This window comes from Primulina eburnea, chromosome 1 (assembly GCF_022965805.1).
Source record: "Primulina eburnea isolate SZY01 chromosome 1, ASM2296580v1, whole genome shotgun sequence".
NCBI classification, from domain to species: Eukaryota; Viridiplantae; Streptophyta; class Magnoliopsida; order Lamiales; family Gesneriaceae; genus Primulina; species Primulina eburnea.
Genome location: NC_133101.1, coordinates 36,946,668 through 36,961,061, shown reverse-complemented (window position 1 = coordinate 36,961,061; position 14,394 = coordinate 36,946,668).

The window sequence follows — 14,394 nt, the reverse complement described above, 5'->3', positions numbered from 1 at the left end:
ACTTGTTCTCTTGATATCTAGACAACAGGTATTGGTCGAACTGTCTTGTGACACACCGTGCCGGATAGTGGTGGTATCGCCACAGCACATTGCACGATGTCACAAGATAGGATGCTAGCGATAGAGCTACAGTCCTTGACGGTTAGGTCAGGACACTGGATGTTTGGTTATATCGAGTAATGGAATCTATTACGGAATTCGATATAGGAACACCATATTTGGTTATATCGAGTAAAGGGTATTGGAATTCTTCTATTACGGAAGAAGATGAACCGTGGGTGAGCAAGGGTATACGCGAGTGACTTGTTCTGGTTCAGTGCTTCACTGCGTGGGGTTAGGGGCTGGGCTAGGCTTCGGTTGGGTCTGGGCGTGGTCCAGGGAAGGTTAGGGTCGTTTGGGCTCGGTGGGGGCTTGGTTGGAAGAGTCCTAGTTGGGTTAGGTGTCCTAGACATACAAGGAAGCACCCACACAACACAACAGATTTTTGGGTCAACTTCAGTAGGCTTTGTGAGCGGGTTAGGATCATGTGTTCGGGCTGGGCTTGCACAGTAGGGTCCCTAGATGGGTTGGCTAGGTTTTGGTTCAAGGGGGCTCGGGCGTGGCTCGGGTAAATTAAGAGATGGCTCGGTGTATTCGTCGAAGGGTCAAAAACGAGATTAATTAAGCCAAAATTGATTCCATGGGTCCACGGGGGTGGCTCATGACTTGGAAGGGTAGAATAAATACTAAAAATGTTATGTTTAAAATTTGGGATCAAAATAACGAGTTTTTGGATTTATTCAGAATTTAATCGCCGCACGAAACGCTAATTGACGAGTTAATTGAAACGCCTAGTTTTAAGCTTCATAAAATTATGAAAAATTAGGTTTAAGCTTAAATAATTATTATAAGTCTAAGTTTTTAATTTGGGAATTTTATATTAAGGTTTGTTTTATTCGGGATTAAAACGCATTAATACGTCACATTTAAAGAATAAATTAAAAGTCATCGATTAAGCTAAATAAAATTATGAGAAAATTCTTGTAAGCTTAAATAATTATTTGGGACATGTTAGGGTCAATGAAATTAAGAAAATGTCAAAAACGAGAAATTTTACGTCCAGGGGTAAAACGATCATTTTACACCTAAAAATTAGTAAACGTCGTGGCAGTGCCCTATTTGCTGTTTTATATGCTAATATGATTATTTGGAATGTTTATGAATTTTTATATGTTCAAATGTTATTTTAAATGTTCATGGATATGTATATGTTAAAATGTTATTTTTAAAACGTTTATGGATTTTATGGTTTAATTAAGGACATTTAAAAGACATGATGCATGTTTGGTTTAAAAGAAAAACGTTATATGCATGTTTAAATTTTATTAAGTGATGAGAATATGAAACGTTGAAGGAAGTGAAGTAATTGTGACTAATACGATGATATGTTGGAAATTTCGTGAGGGTTATGGTCCCAGTGGGAGCCCGACGATCGTGTTTCCTTGGATACGGACATGTAGATGTATACGATAATATGTTAATACGTAAGGCCAAGGCCCAGTTGACCGGTGAGAGTGTTGCTGGTGTCCCCGCCGCCCAGTACTGTGGTTACATGTAGATGGATCCATCGCCCAACACGTAGACGTAGACGTAGATGAACACGAAAGTCACAATTAACGATCTGAATTCAACGAAAGGAAAAAAGAAAACGTATATGTTGATGATGATATGTATATGAACATGTGGATGATGACATGGATATGTTTATGAAAATGTTTATGAAAAAGAAATATGAAAACGTTTTTATTTAAAAGTTTTATGCATTATGAAAATGTTTACGAAAATGTTATGTTTATGTTTATGCATCTTCATGAAAACGATATTTTAAGTATAAGTATTTTTCACTATTATATGTTAACTGTATTACGTATTACTCGTTATCAAGAACATGACGTGTTGAGTCTTTAGACTCACTAGGTGTGTATGATGCAGGTGATATAAATAACTATGATATTGGAGGTCTTGACGAGTGACTTGCTGGACTGTCGGTGCACATAACCCGAGGACCAGCGCTTCTATTTCCGCATTTAACTTTACGATTTTAAGTTAAAGATTTTTACGACATTTTATTTTATGCTTTTTGAGAGATTTTGAGAGGTTTAGTATGGGCTACACTTTTCAACATTTATTGCTTTTTAGGTTTGGTAAAACATGTGACGATTTCATTTTTATGACTATTTCACTTGATTTTTTTTAAATGCTAGTTGGATGATGTTTTATTTTAAAGGGTAAAATATTTTATAAAAGAAAAAAATATTTTCTTGTGTAGCATGTTGGCCGAAATTTAATAAAAAAAAATTTAGTACTTTTAAAGAAATAAAAAGGGCAGATGTTTCACGAGGTAGGAGACCAAGTGTTCTTGAAGATTTCTCCTTTCAGAGGTGTTGTCAGATTCGGCAAGAAAGGGAAACTGTCTCCACGATATGTTGGTCCTTATGAAATTCTCGAAAAGATAGGAGATCGTGCCTATCGACTTGCTTTGCCGCCTTCATTGTCAGGAATACATGATGTGTTTCATGTATCGATGCTGCGGAAATATCTCCCTGATGATTCACATGTGATTCAACCAGACGAGACTGAGCTGGATGAGACATTGAGTTATGTCCAGAAACCGATCCGGATTATCGATCGTAAAGAAAAACAGCTCAGAACGAAAATGACTCCGTTGGTGAAAGTTCAATGGACTCGTCATGGTGTTGAAGAAGCTACGTGGGAGACTGAATCTGATATGAGACAGGAATTCCCAGCATTATTTCACTAATGTAAATTTGGAATACATTGCTGTATATACTCCTTGTTGATATGAGAGATTGCTTGTGATTTCGAGGACGAAATCATATCTTAGGGGGGGATGAATGTAATGCCCGGAAATTTAATCCTAGTAATCGGTAATTATGGATTTATAATTTGATATGATTACGAAAGGATTAATTGGGACACGAAATAAAATTATATTTGAAGGGTGAAATTGTTGGACAGAACTTTCGGCGCCCGAGCGTTAGAAAACAACCGCCCGAGCGCCAATGTTTCTATAATTCTCGTCGCGGGCAGAAGGTTCGGCGCCCGGGCGGTAGAGTTTGACCGCCCGAGCGCCAAGGGTGCATTTGGAAATACCGGGACAGAAAACGCCGCGCCCGAGCGGTAGTTTATCACCGCTCGAGCGCGAGCCATGCAGAAAGAAAAATTGACATTTGGCTTGTTGTACGCCGTGAGTATATATATATATATATATACAAAACGAATTTATCCTTCAGAATCGAAAAGAAATAGAGAAAAGGTTTCTGTGAAGTTGTTGAAAATCCTTACGCCTTTTCTGAGAAATCCGTCCGTCTGAATTGTAATCCGACTTCGGTACTGTAATCCTATCGACGTAGGCTACACTTTGACGTAAGTTTTACTACGTTTTGACATGATTTGAAATTATGCTATTGTCAGAATTGAATAGAATTCATATAAGATGTTCTTGACATGTTAGACATCATAGAATCGAAGTCAGATTTAGAAACGGACTAATTATGGAATTGTTGTGAATTTTTTTAGGGTATATTGAGTTATACCGGACAGATTTGAATTGTGATTGGATTACAGATTATACTGGATATGGGTTATGGATTGTAACTATTATCTGGTGATGTTGTATTGACGGGGATACTGAAATTGTACCATTATACCGTTGATTTTGAATTAGATCCAGATTGATCAGATTGTTATTGATTTGAACGGTATCTTGACATGAGATTGTTGGTATTGTCAGTACCAGACAGACTGTGAGTTCAGGACTTCGACTGAGCCAGAAACCGACGAAGAAAAGGTATAAGTCAATGTGGTATTGGGAGATGGACTTGAGTCGGTATGGACTTGGGTTTCCCTAAATCACATACTTTACTTTAGTGCATTGATATTTGCATTGATTTGATTAATATACTTGTTCTCTTGATATCTAGACAACAGGTATTGGTCGAACTGTCTTGTGACACACCGTGCCGGATAGTGGTGGTATCGCCACAGCACATTGCACGATGTCACAAGATAGGATGCTAGCGATAGAGCTACAGTCCTTGACGGTTAGGTCAGGACACTGGATGTTTGGTTATATCGAGTAATGGAATCTATTACGGAATTCGATATAGGAACACCATATTTGGTTATATCGAGTAAAGGGTATTGGAATTCTTCTATTACGGAAGAAGATGAACCGTGGGTGAGCAAGGGTATACGCGAGTGACTTGTTCTGGTTCAGTGCTTCACTGCGTGGGGTTAGGGGCTGGGCTAGGCTTCGGTTGGGTCTGGGCGTGGTCCAGGGAAGGTTAGGGTCGTTTGGGCTCGGTGGGGGCTTGGTTGGAAGAGTCCTAGTTGGGTTAGGTGTCCTAGACATACAAGGAAGCACCCACACAACACAACAGATTTTTGGGTCAACTTCAGTAGGCTTTGTGAGCGGGTTAGGATCATGTGTTCGGGCTGGGCTTGCACAGTAGGGTCCCTAGATGGGTTGGCTAGGTTTTGGTTCAAGGGGGCTCGGGCGTGGCTCGGGTAAATTAAGAGATGGCTCGGTGTATTCGTCGAAGGGTCAAAAACGAGATTAATTAAGCCAAAATTGATTCCATGGGTCCACGGGGGTGGCTCATGACTTGGAAGGGTAGAATAAATACTAAAAATGTTATGTTTAAAATTTGGGATCAAAATAACGAGTTTTTGGATTTATTCAGAATTTAATCGCCGCACGAAACGCTAATTGACGAGTTAATTGAAACGCCTAGTTTTAAGCTTCATAAAATTATGAAAAATTAGGTTTAAGCTTAAATAATTATTATAAGTCTAAGTTTTTAATTTGGGAATTTTATATTAAGGTTTGTTTTATTCGGGATTAAAACGCATTAATACGTCACATTTAAAGAATAAATTAAAAGTCATCGATTAAGCTAAATAAAATTATGAGAAAATTCTTGTAAGCTTAAATAATTATTTGGGACATGTTAGGGTCAATGAAATTAAGAAAATGTCAAAAACGAGAAATTTTACGTCCAGGGGTAAAACGATCATTTTACACCTAAAAATTAGTAAACGTCGTGGCAGTGCCCTATTTGCTGTTTTATATGCTAATATGATTATTTGGAATGTTTATGAATTTTTATATGTTCAAATGTTATTTTAAATGTTCATGGATATGTATATGTTAAAATGTTATTTTTAAAACGTTTATGGATTTTATGGTTTAATTAAGGACATTTAAAAGACATGATGCATGTTTGGTTTAAAAGAAAAACGTTATATGCATGTTTAAATTTTATTAAGTGATGAGAATATGAAACGTTGAAGGAAGTGAAGTAATTGTGACTAATACGATGATATGTTGGAAATTTCGTGAGGGTTATGGTCCCAGTGGGAGCCCGACGATCGTGTTTCCTTGGATACGGACATGTAGATGTATACGATAATATGTTAATACGTAAGGCCAAGGCCCAGTTGACCGGTGAGAGTGTTGCTGGTGTCCCCGCCGCCCAGTACTGTGGTTACATGTAGATGGATCCATCGCCCAACACGTAGACGTAGACGTAGATGAACACGAAAGTCACAATTAACGATCTGAATTCAACGAAAGGAAAAAAGAAAACGTATATGTTGATGATGATATGTATATGAACATGTGGATGATGACATGGATATGTTTATGAAAATGTTTATGAAAAAGAAATATGAAAACGTTTTTATTTAAAAGTTTTATGCATTATGAAAATGTTTACGAAAATGTTATGTTTATGTTTATGCATCTTCATGAAAACGATATTTTAAGTATAAGTATTTTTCACTATTATATGTTAACTGTATTACGTATTACTCGTTATCAAGAACATGACGTGTTGAGTCTTTAGACTCACTAGGTGTGTATGATGCAGGTGATATAAATAACTATGATATTGGAGGTCTTGACGAGTGACTTGCTGGACTGTCGGTGCACATAACCCGAGGACCAGCGCTTCTATTTCCGCATTTAACTTTACGATTTTAAGTTAAAGATTTTTACGACATTTTATTTTATGCTTTTTGAGAGATTTTGAGAGGTTTAGTATGGGCTACACTTTTCAACATTTATTGCTTTTTAGGTTTGGTAAAACATGTGACGATTTCATTTTTATGACTATTTCACTTGATTTTTTTTAAATGCTAGTTGGATGATGTTTTATTTTAAAGGGTAAAATATTTTATAAAAGAAAAAAATATTTTCTTGTGTAGCATGTTGGCCGAAATTTAATAAAAAAAAATTTAGTACTTTTAAAGAAATAAAAAGGGCAGATGTTTCACGAGGTAGGAGACCAAGTGTTCTTGAAGATTTCTCCTTTCAGAGGTGTTGTCAGATTCGGCAAGAAAGGGAAACTGTCTCCACGATATGTTGGTCCTTATGAAATTCTCGAAAAGATAGGAGATCGTGCCTATCGACTTGCTTTGCCGCCTTCATTGTCAGGAATACATGATGTGTTTCATGTATCGATGCTGCGGAAATATCTCCCTGATGATTCACATGTGATTCAACCAGACGAGACTGAGCTGGATGAGACATTGAGTTATGTCCAGAAACCGATCCGGATTATCGATCGTAAAGAAAAACAGCTCAGAACGAAAATGACTCCGTTGGTGAAAGTTCAATGGACTCGTCATGGTGTTGAAGAAGCTACGTGGGAGACTGAATCTGATATGAGACAGGAATTCCCAGCATTATTTCACTAATGTAAATTTGGAATACATTGCTGTATATACTCCTTGTTGATATGAGAGATTGCTTGTGATTTCGAGGACGAAATCATATCTTAGGGGGGGATGAATGTAATGCCCGGAAATTTAATCCTAGTAATCGGTAATTATGGATTTATAATTTGATATGATTACGAAAGGATTAATTGGGACACGAAATAAAATTATATTTGAAGGGTGAAATTGTTGGACAGAACTTTCGGCGCCCGAGCGTTAGAAAACAACCGCCCGAGCGCCAATGTTTCTATAATTCTCGTCGCGGGCAGAAGGTTCGGCGCCCGGGCGGTAGAGTTTGACCGCCCGAGCGCCAAGGGTGCATTTGGAAATACCGGGACAGAAAACGCCGCGCCCGAGCGGTAGTTTATCACCGCTCGAGCGCGAGCCATGCAGAAAGAAAAATTGACATTTGGCTTGTTGTACGCCGTGAGTATATATATATATATATATACAAAACGAATTTATCCTTCAGAATCGAAAAGAAATAGAGAAAAGGTTTCTGTGAAGTTGTTGAAAATCCTTACGCCTTTTCTGAGAAATCCGTCCGTCTGAATTGTAATCCGACTTCGGTACTGTAATCCTATCGACGTAGGCTACACTTTGACGTAAGTTTTACTACGTTTTGACATGATTTGAAATTATGCTATTGTCAGAATTGAATAGAATTCATATAAGATGTTCTTGACATGTTAGACATCATAGAATCGAAGTCAGATTTAGAAACGGACTAATTATGGAATTGTTGTGAATTTTTTTAGGGTATATTGAGTTATACCGGACAGATTTGAATTGTGATTGGATTACAGATTATACTGGATATGGGTTATGGATTGTAACTATTATCTGGTGATGTTGTATTGACGGGGATACTGAAATTGTACCATTATACCGTTGATTTTGAATTAGATCCAGATTGATCAGATTGTTATTGATTTGAACGGTATCTTGACATGAGATTGTTGGTATTGTCAGTACCAGACAGACTGTGAGTTCAGGACTTCGACTGAGCCAGAAACCGACGAAGAAAAGGTATAAGTCAATGTGGTATTGGGAGATGGACTTGAGTCGGTATGGACTTGGGTTTCCCTAAATCACATACTTTACTTTAGTGCATTGATATTTGCATTGATTTGATTAATATACTTGTTCTCTTGATATCTAGACAACAGGTATTGGTCGAACTGTCTTGTGACACACCGTGCCGGATAGTGGTGGTATCGCCACAGCACATTGCACGATGTCACAAGATAGGATGCTAGCGATAGAGCTACAGTCCTTGACGGTTAGGTCAGGACACTGGATGTTTGGTTATATCGAGTAATGGAATCTATTACGGAATTCGATATAGGAACACCATATTTGGTTATATCGAGTAAAGGGTATTGGAATTCTTCTATTACGGAAGAAGATGAACCGTGGGTGAGCAAGGGTATACGCGAGTGACTTGTTCTGGTTCAGTGCTTCACTGCGTGGGGTTAGGGGCTGGGCTAGGCTTCGGTTGGGTCTGGGCGTGGTCCAGGGAAGGTTAGGGTCGTTTGGGCTCGGTGGGGGCTTGGTTGGAAGAGTCCTAGTTGGGTTAGGTGTCCTAGACATACAAGGAAGCACCCACACAACACAACAGATTTTTGGGTCAACTTCAGTAGGCTTTGTGAGCGGGTTAGGATCATGTGTTCGGGCTGGGCTTGCACAGTAGGGTCCCTAGATGGGTTGGCTAGGTTTTGGTTCAAGGGGGCTCGGGCGTGGCTCGGGTAAATTAAGAGATGGCTCGGTGTATTCGTCGAAGGGTCAAAAACGAGATTAATTAAGCCAAAATTGATTCCATGGGTCCACGGGGGTGGCTCATGACTTGGAAGGGTAGAATAAATACTAAAAATGTTATGTTTAAAATTTGGGATCAAAATAACGAGTTTTTGGATTTATTCAGAATTTAATCGCCGCACGAAACGCTAATTGACGAGTTAATTGAAACGCCTAGTTTTAAGCTTCATAAAATTATGAAAAATTAGGTTTAAGCTTAAATAATTATTATAAGTCTAAGTTTTTAATTTGGGAATTTTATATTAAGGTTTGTTTTATTCGGGATTAAAACGCATTAATACGTCACATTTAAAGAATAAATTAAAAGTCATCGATTAAGCTAAATAAAATTATGAGAAAATTCTTGTAAGCTTAAATAATTATTTGGGACATGTTAGGGTCAATGAAATTAAGAAAATGTCAAAAACGAGAAATTTTACGTCCAGGGGTAAAACGATCATTTTACACCTAAAAATTAGTAAACGTCGTGGCAGTGCCCTATTTGCTGTTTTATATGCTAATATGATTATTTGGAATGTTTATGAATTTTTATATGTTCAAATGTTATTTTAAATGTTCATGGATATGTATATGTTAAAATGTTATTTTTAAAACGTTTATGGATTTTATGGTTTAATTAAGGACATTTAAAAGACATGATGCATGTTTGGTTTAAAAGAAAAACGTTATATGCATGTTTAAATTTTATTAAGTGATGAGAATATGAAACGTTGAAGGAAGTGAAGTAATTGTGACTAATACGATGATATGTTGGAAATTTCGTGAGGGTTATGGTCCCAGTGGGAGCCCGACGATCGTGTTTCCTTGGATACGGACATGTAGATGTATACGATAATATGTTAATACGTAAGGCCAAGGCCCAGTTGACCGGTGAGAGTGTTGCTGGTGTCCCCGCCGCCCAGTACTGTGGTTACATGTAGATGGATCCATCGCCCAACACGTAGACGTAGACGTAGATGAACACGAAAGTCACAATTAACGATCTGAATTCAACGAAAGGAAAAAAGAAAACGTATATGTTGATGATGATATGTATATGAACATGTGGATGATGACATGGATATGTTTATGAAAATGTTTATGAAAAAGAAATATGAAAACGTTTTTATTTAAAAGTTTTATGCATTATGAAAATGTTTACGAAAATGTTATGTTTATGTTTATGCATCTTCATGAAAACGATATTTTAAGTATAAGTATTTTTCACTATTATATGTTAACTGTATTACGTATTACTCGTTATCAAGAACATGACGTGTTGAGTCTTTAGACTCACTAGGTGTGTATGATGCAGGTGATATAAATAACTATGATATTGGAGGTCTTGACGAGTGACTTGCTGGACTGTCGGTGCACATAACCCGAGGACCAGCGCTTCTATTTCCGCATTTAACTTTACGATTTTAAGTTAAAGATTTTTACGACATTTTATTTTATGCTTTTTGAGAGATTTTGAGAGGTTTAGTATGGGCTACACTTTTCAACATTTATTGCTTTTTAGGTTTGGTAAAACATGTGACGATTTCATTTTTATGACTATTTCACTTGATTTTTTTTAAATGCTAGTTGGATGATGTTTTATTTTAAAGGGTAAAATATTTTATAAAAGAAAAAAATATTTTCTTGTGTAGCATGTTGGCCGAAATTTAATAAAAAAAAATTTAGTACTTTTAAAGAAATAAAAAGGGCAGATGTTTCACGAGGTAGGAGACCAAGTGTTCTTGAAGATTTCTCCTTTCAGAGGTGTTGTCAGATTCGGCAAGAAAGGGAAACTGTCTCCACGATATGTTGGTCCTTATGAAATTCTCGAAAAGATAGGAGATCGTGCCTATCGACTTGCTTTGCCGCCTTCATTGTCAGGAATACATGATGTGTTTCATGTATCGATGCTGCGGAAATATCTCCCTGATGATTCACATGTGATTCAACCAGACGAGACTGAGCTGGATGAGACATTGAGTTATGTCCAGAAACCGATCCGGATTATCGATCGTAAAGAAAAACAGCTCAGAACGAAAATGACTCCGTTGGTGAAAGTTCAATGGACTCGTCATGGTGTTGAAGAAGCTACGTGGGAGACTGAATCTGATATGAGACAGGAATTCCCAGCATTATTTCACTAATGTAAATTTGGAATACATTGCTGTATATACTCCTTGTTGATATGAGAGATTGCTTGTGATTTCGAGGACGAAATCATATCTTAGGGGGGGATGAATGTAATGCCCGGAAATTTAATCCTAGTAATCGGTAATTATGGATTTATAATTTGATATGATTACGAAAGGATTAATTGGGACACGAAATAAAATTATATTTGAAGGGTGAAATTGTTGGACAGAACTTTCGGCGCCCGAGCGTTAGAAAACAACCGCCCGAGCGCCAATGTTTCTATAATTCTCGTCGCGGGCAGAAGGTTCGGCGCCCGGGCGGTAGAGTTTGACCGCCCGAGCGCCAAGGGTGCATTTGGAAATACCGGGACAGAAAACGCCGCGCCCGAGCGGTAGTTTATCACCGCTCGAGCGCGAGCCATGCAGAAAGAAAAATTGACATTTGGCTTGTTGTACGCCGTGAGTATATATATATATATACAAAACGAATTTATCCTTCAGAATCGAAAAGAAATAGAGAAAAGGTTTCTGTGAAGTTGTTGAAAATCCTTACGCCTTTTCTGAGAAATCCGTCCGTCTGAATTGTAATCCGACTTCGGTACTGTAATCCTATCGACGTAGGCTACACTTTGACGTAAGTTTTACTACGTTTTGACATGATTTGAAATTATGCTATTGTCAGAATTGAATAGAATTCATATAAGATGTTCTTGACATGTTAGACATCATAGAATCGAAGTCAGATTTAGAAACGGACTAATTATGGAATTGTTGTGAATTTTTTTAGGGTATATTGAGTTATACCGGACAGATTTGAATTGTGATTGGATTACAGATTATACTGGATATGGGTTATGGATTGTAACTATTATCTGGTGATGTTGTATTGACGGGGATACTGAAATTGTACCATTATACCGTTGATTTTGAATTAGATCCAGATTGATCAGATTGTTATTGATTTGAACGGTATCTTGACATGAGATTGTTGGTATTGTCAGTACCAGACAGACTGTGAGTTCAGGACTTCGACTGAGCCAGAAACCGACGAAGAAAAGGTATAAGTCAATGTGGTATTGGGAGATGGACTTGAGTCGGTATGGACTTGGGTTTCCCTAAATCACATACTTTACTTTAGTGCATTGATATTTGCATTGATTTGATTAATATACTTGTTCTCTTGATATCTAGACAACAGGTATTGGTCGAACTGTCTTGTGACACACCGTGCCGTATAGTGGTGGTATCGCCACAGCACATTGCACGATGTCACAAGATAGGATGCTAGCGATAGAGCTACAGTCCTTGACGGTTAGGTCAGGACACTGGATGTTTGGTTATATCGAGTAATGGAATCTATTACGGAATTCGATATAGGAACACCATATTTGGTTATATCGAGTAAAGGGTATTGGAATTCTTCTATTACGGAATTCGATATATGTAAGGCCCGAGATTATATCATTTTAATCCGAGATTATTTAATTTACGAATTTTGGAATGAGGAATTAATTCCACGATTTTTGTAATTAAGTTGGATTGAAATTGAATTAAAAAGAGTTATTGGAGCCGAATTGCAATTAGTGTAAAGTTGGGGGGGGGGGGGGGCTAAAATGTAAATTGTGAGAAATGGACACTTGTAGTGCCATGCATGTCAACGTGTGATTCTCTCCTCATCATTCCAATTTCAGAATTTTGAGAGCAAAGAATAGCCGAGACTTTCATTCCTTCGGTCCGTTTCCATTTCAAAATCAATAGTGCAAGATCCGGCCACCCGATTGTTAATCCGAACACGGTTATGTGATTCTCTAGTCGACAGCTACTACTGGACGTAAGTTTTGTTAATTTCTGATATCATTTGAAAATATGATGTTGTAGGAATTTGATATAAGTCATATACGATGTCCTGGATATGTTAGACATCGTAGAATCGAAGTCAGATCTGAAAAAGGATTGATTCTGGAATTATTGTGAATTTCTGATTATATTAATTGAAATTAAATAGATTTGGATTATAGACTGATTACAAATCGTATCGAATATGGGTTATGATTTGTAATTAATATCTGGTGATATGGTATTGACGGGAATACTGAGATTGTGCCGTTATGTCGCTGATTTGAGTTAATTCAGATTAATCAGATTCAGAGTTGAATTGAGAATGGAATATTGATATTATGATTCTCGATATATCGTTTCAGATTAAAGAGACAGTCTTGAGTTCAGAACTGATATTACTTCAGACCGAATCTACAAACGAAAGGTATAAATTAATGTTGAGTTGGGATTGCACAACTCGAGGGAGGTTTGACTCGAGTTTCCCTAAATCACATAATGTACCTTATTGCATTGATATTTGCATTAGGTTGAGTGATATACCTGTTCTCTTGATATTAGATGACAGGTATTAGACGAGTTATCTTGTGACAGAAGTGCCGGATAGTGGTGGTATCGTCACGGCACATTGCACGATGTCTCAAGATAGGATATTAGCGATAGAGCTACAGTCCTTGACGGTTAGGTCAGGACACTGGATGTTTGGTTATATCGAGTAATGGAATCTATTACGGAATTCGATATAGGAATACCAGGGCACTGGTTATATCGAGTAATGGAATCTATTACGGAATTCGATATAGGAACACCATATTTGGTTATATCGAGTAAAGGGTATTGGAATTCTTCTATTACGGAATTCGATATAGGAATACCAGGGCACTGGTTATATCGAGTAATAGAGATTATGGTTCCATCCTTTACGGAATTCGATATAGGAATACCACATCTGGAAACCGGGATCCCTAGACTAGGATTGAGTCTAGTCTAAAACGTAGAGTCACTAGTCTGAGTGACAGCTAGATTGAATGGTATTGAGTAATACTGATTTATGTTCCTGATATTGGTACATGTTTAGAATAGAAGTTATTCTTGATATTGAGTATGTGCCTGATATTGGTATATGTTTAGAATAGGAATTATTCTTGATGTTGAATTATGTTCCTGATATTGGTACATGTTTAGAATAGGAATTATTCTTGATATTGATTTATGTTCCTGATATTGGTACATGATTAGAATAGGATTTATTCTAGATATTGAATTATGTTCCTGATTAGGGTACATGTTTAGAATATGATTTATGCTTGTTATTGATTTATATCATGATGTTGATATAGGATATGATTTTTGTTATATGCTCTTATATGATTTATATGATTGCATGTATACATGATTTATACTGGGATATTTATATCTCACCGGATTTATCCGGCTGTTGTCTTGTCTGTATGTGTGCATGGCAACAGGTGGGATAGGAGCGGGGTCAAGACGAGAACGAGGCTGGATTAGATAGCGTGGAGATCCGGGCTTCAGAAGCAACTTAGGATTCAGCACCGACATGTAGTTGAACCTAGTTGGATTATTGTAGATGACATCAGATTTGTATGTTCATATTTAACATGTAATTTGATTTTAATTACATTACGTTTCCACTTTGCCTTTTAAAAGAAAAATTTTTAGACCCTGTTTATTATGAATGATTAAATATTCCTAAAGATGATTAAGGAATGGATTAGCGTCCGGGTCCCCACAACAGGTGGTATCAGAGCTGTAGGTCCTTGAACTGTAGGTTCCTTAGCACTGAGATAGAAAAGAGTGAGCGGGGTAGACTGAGTTTTCTTTC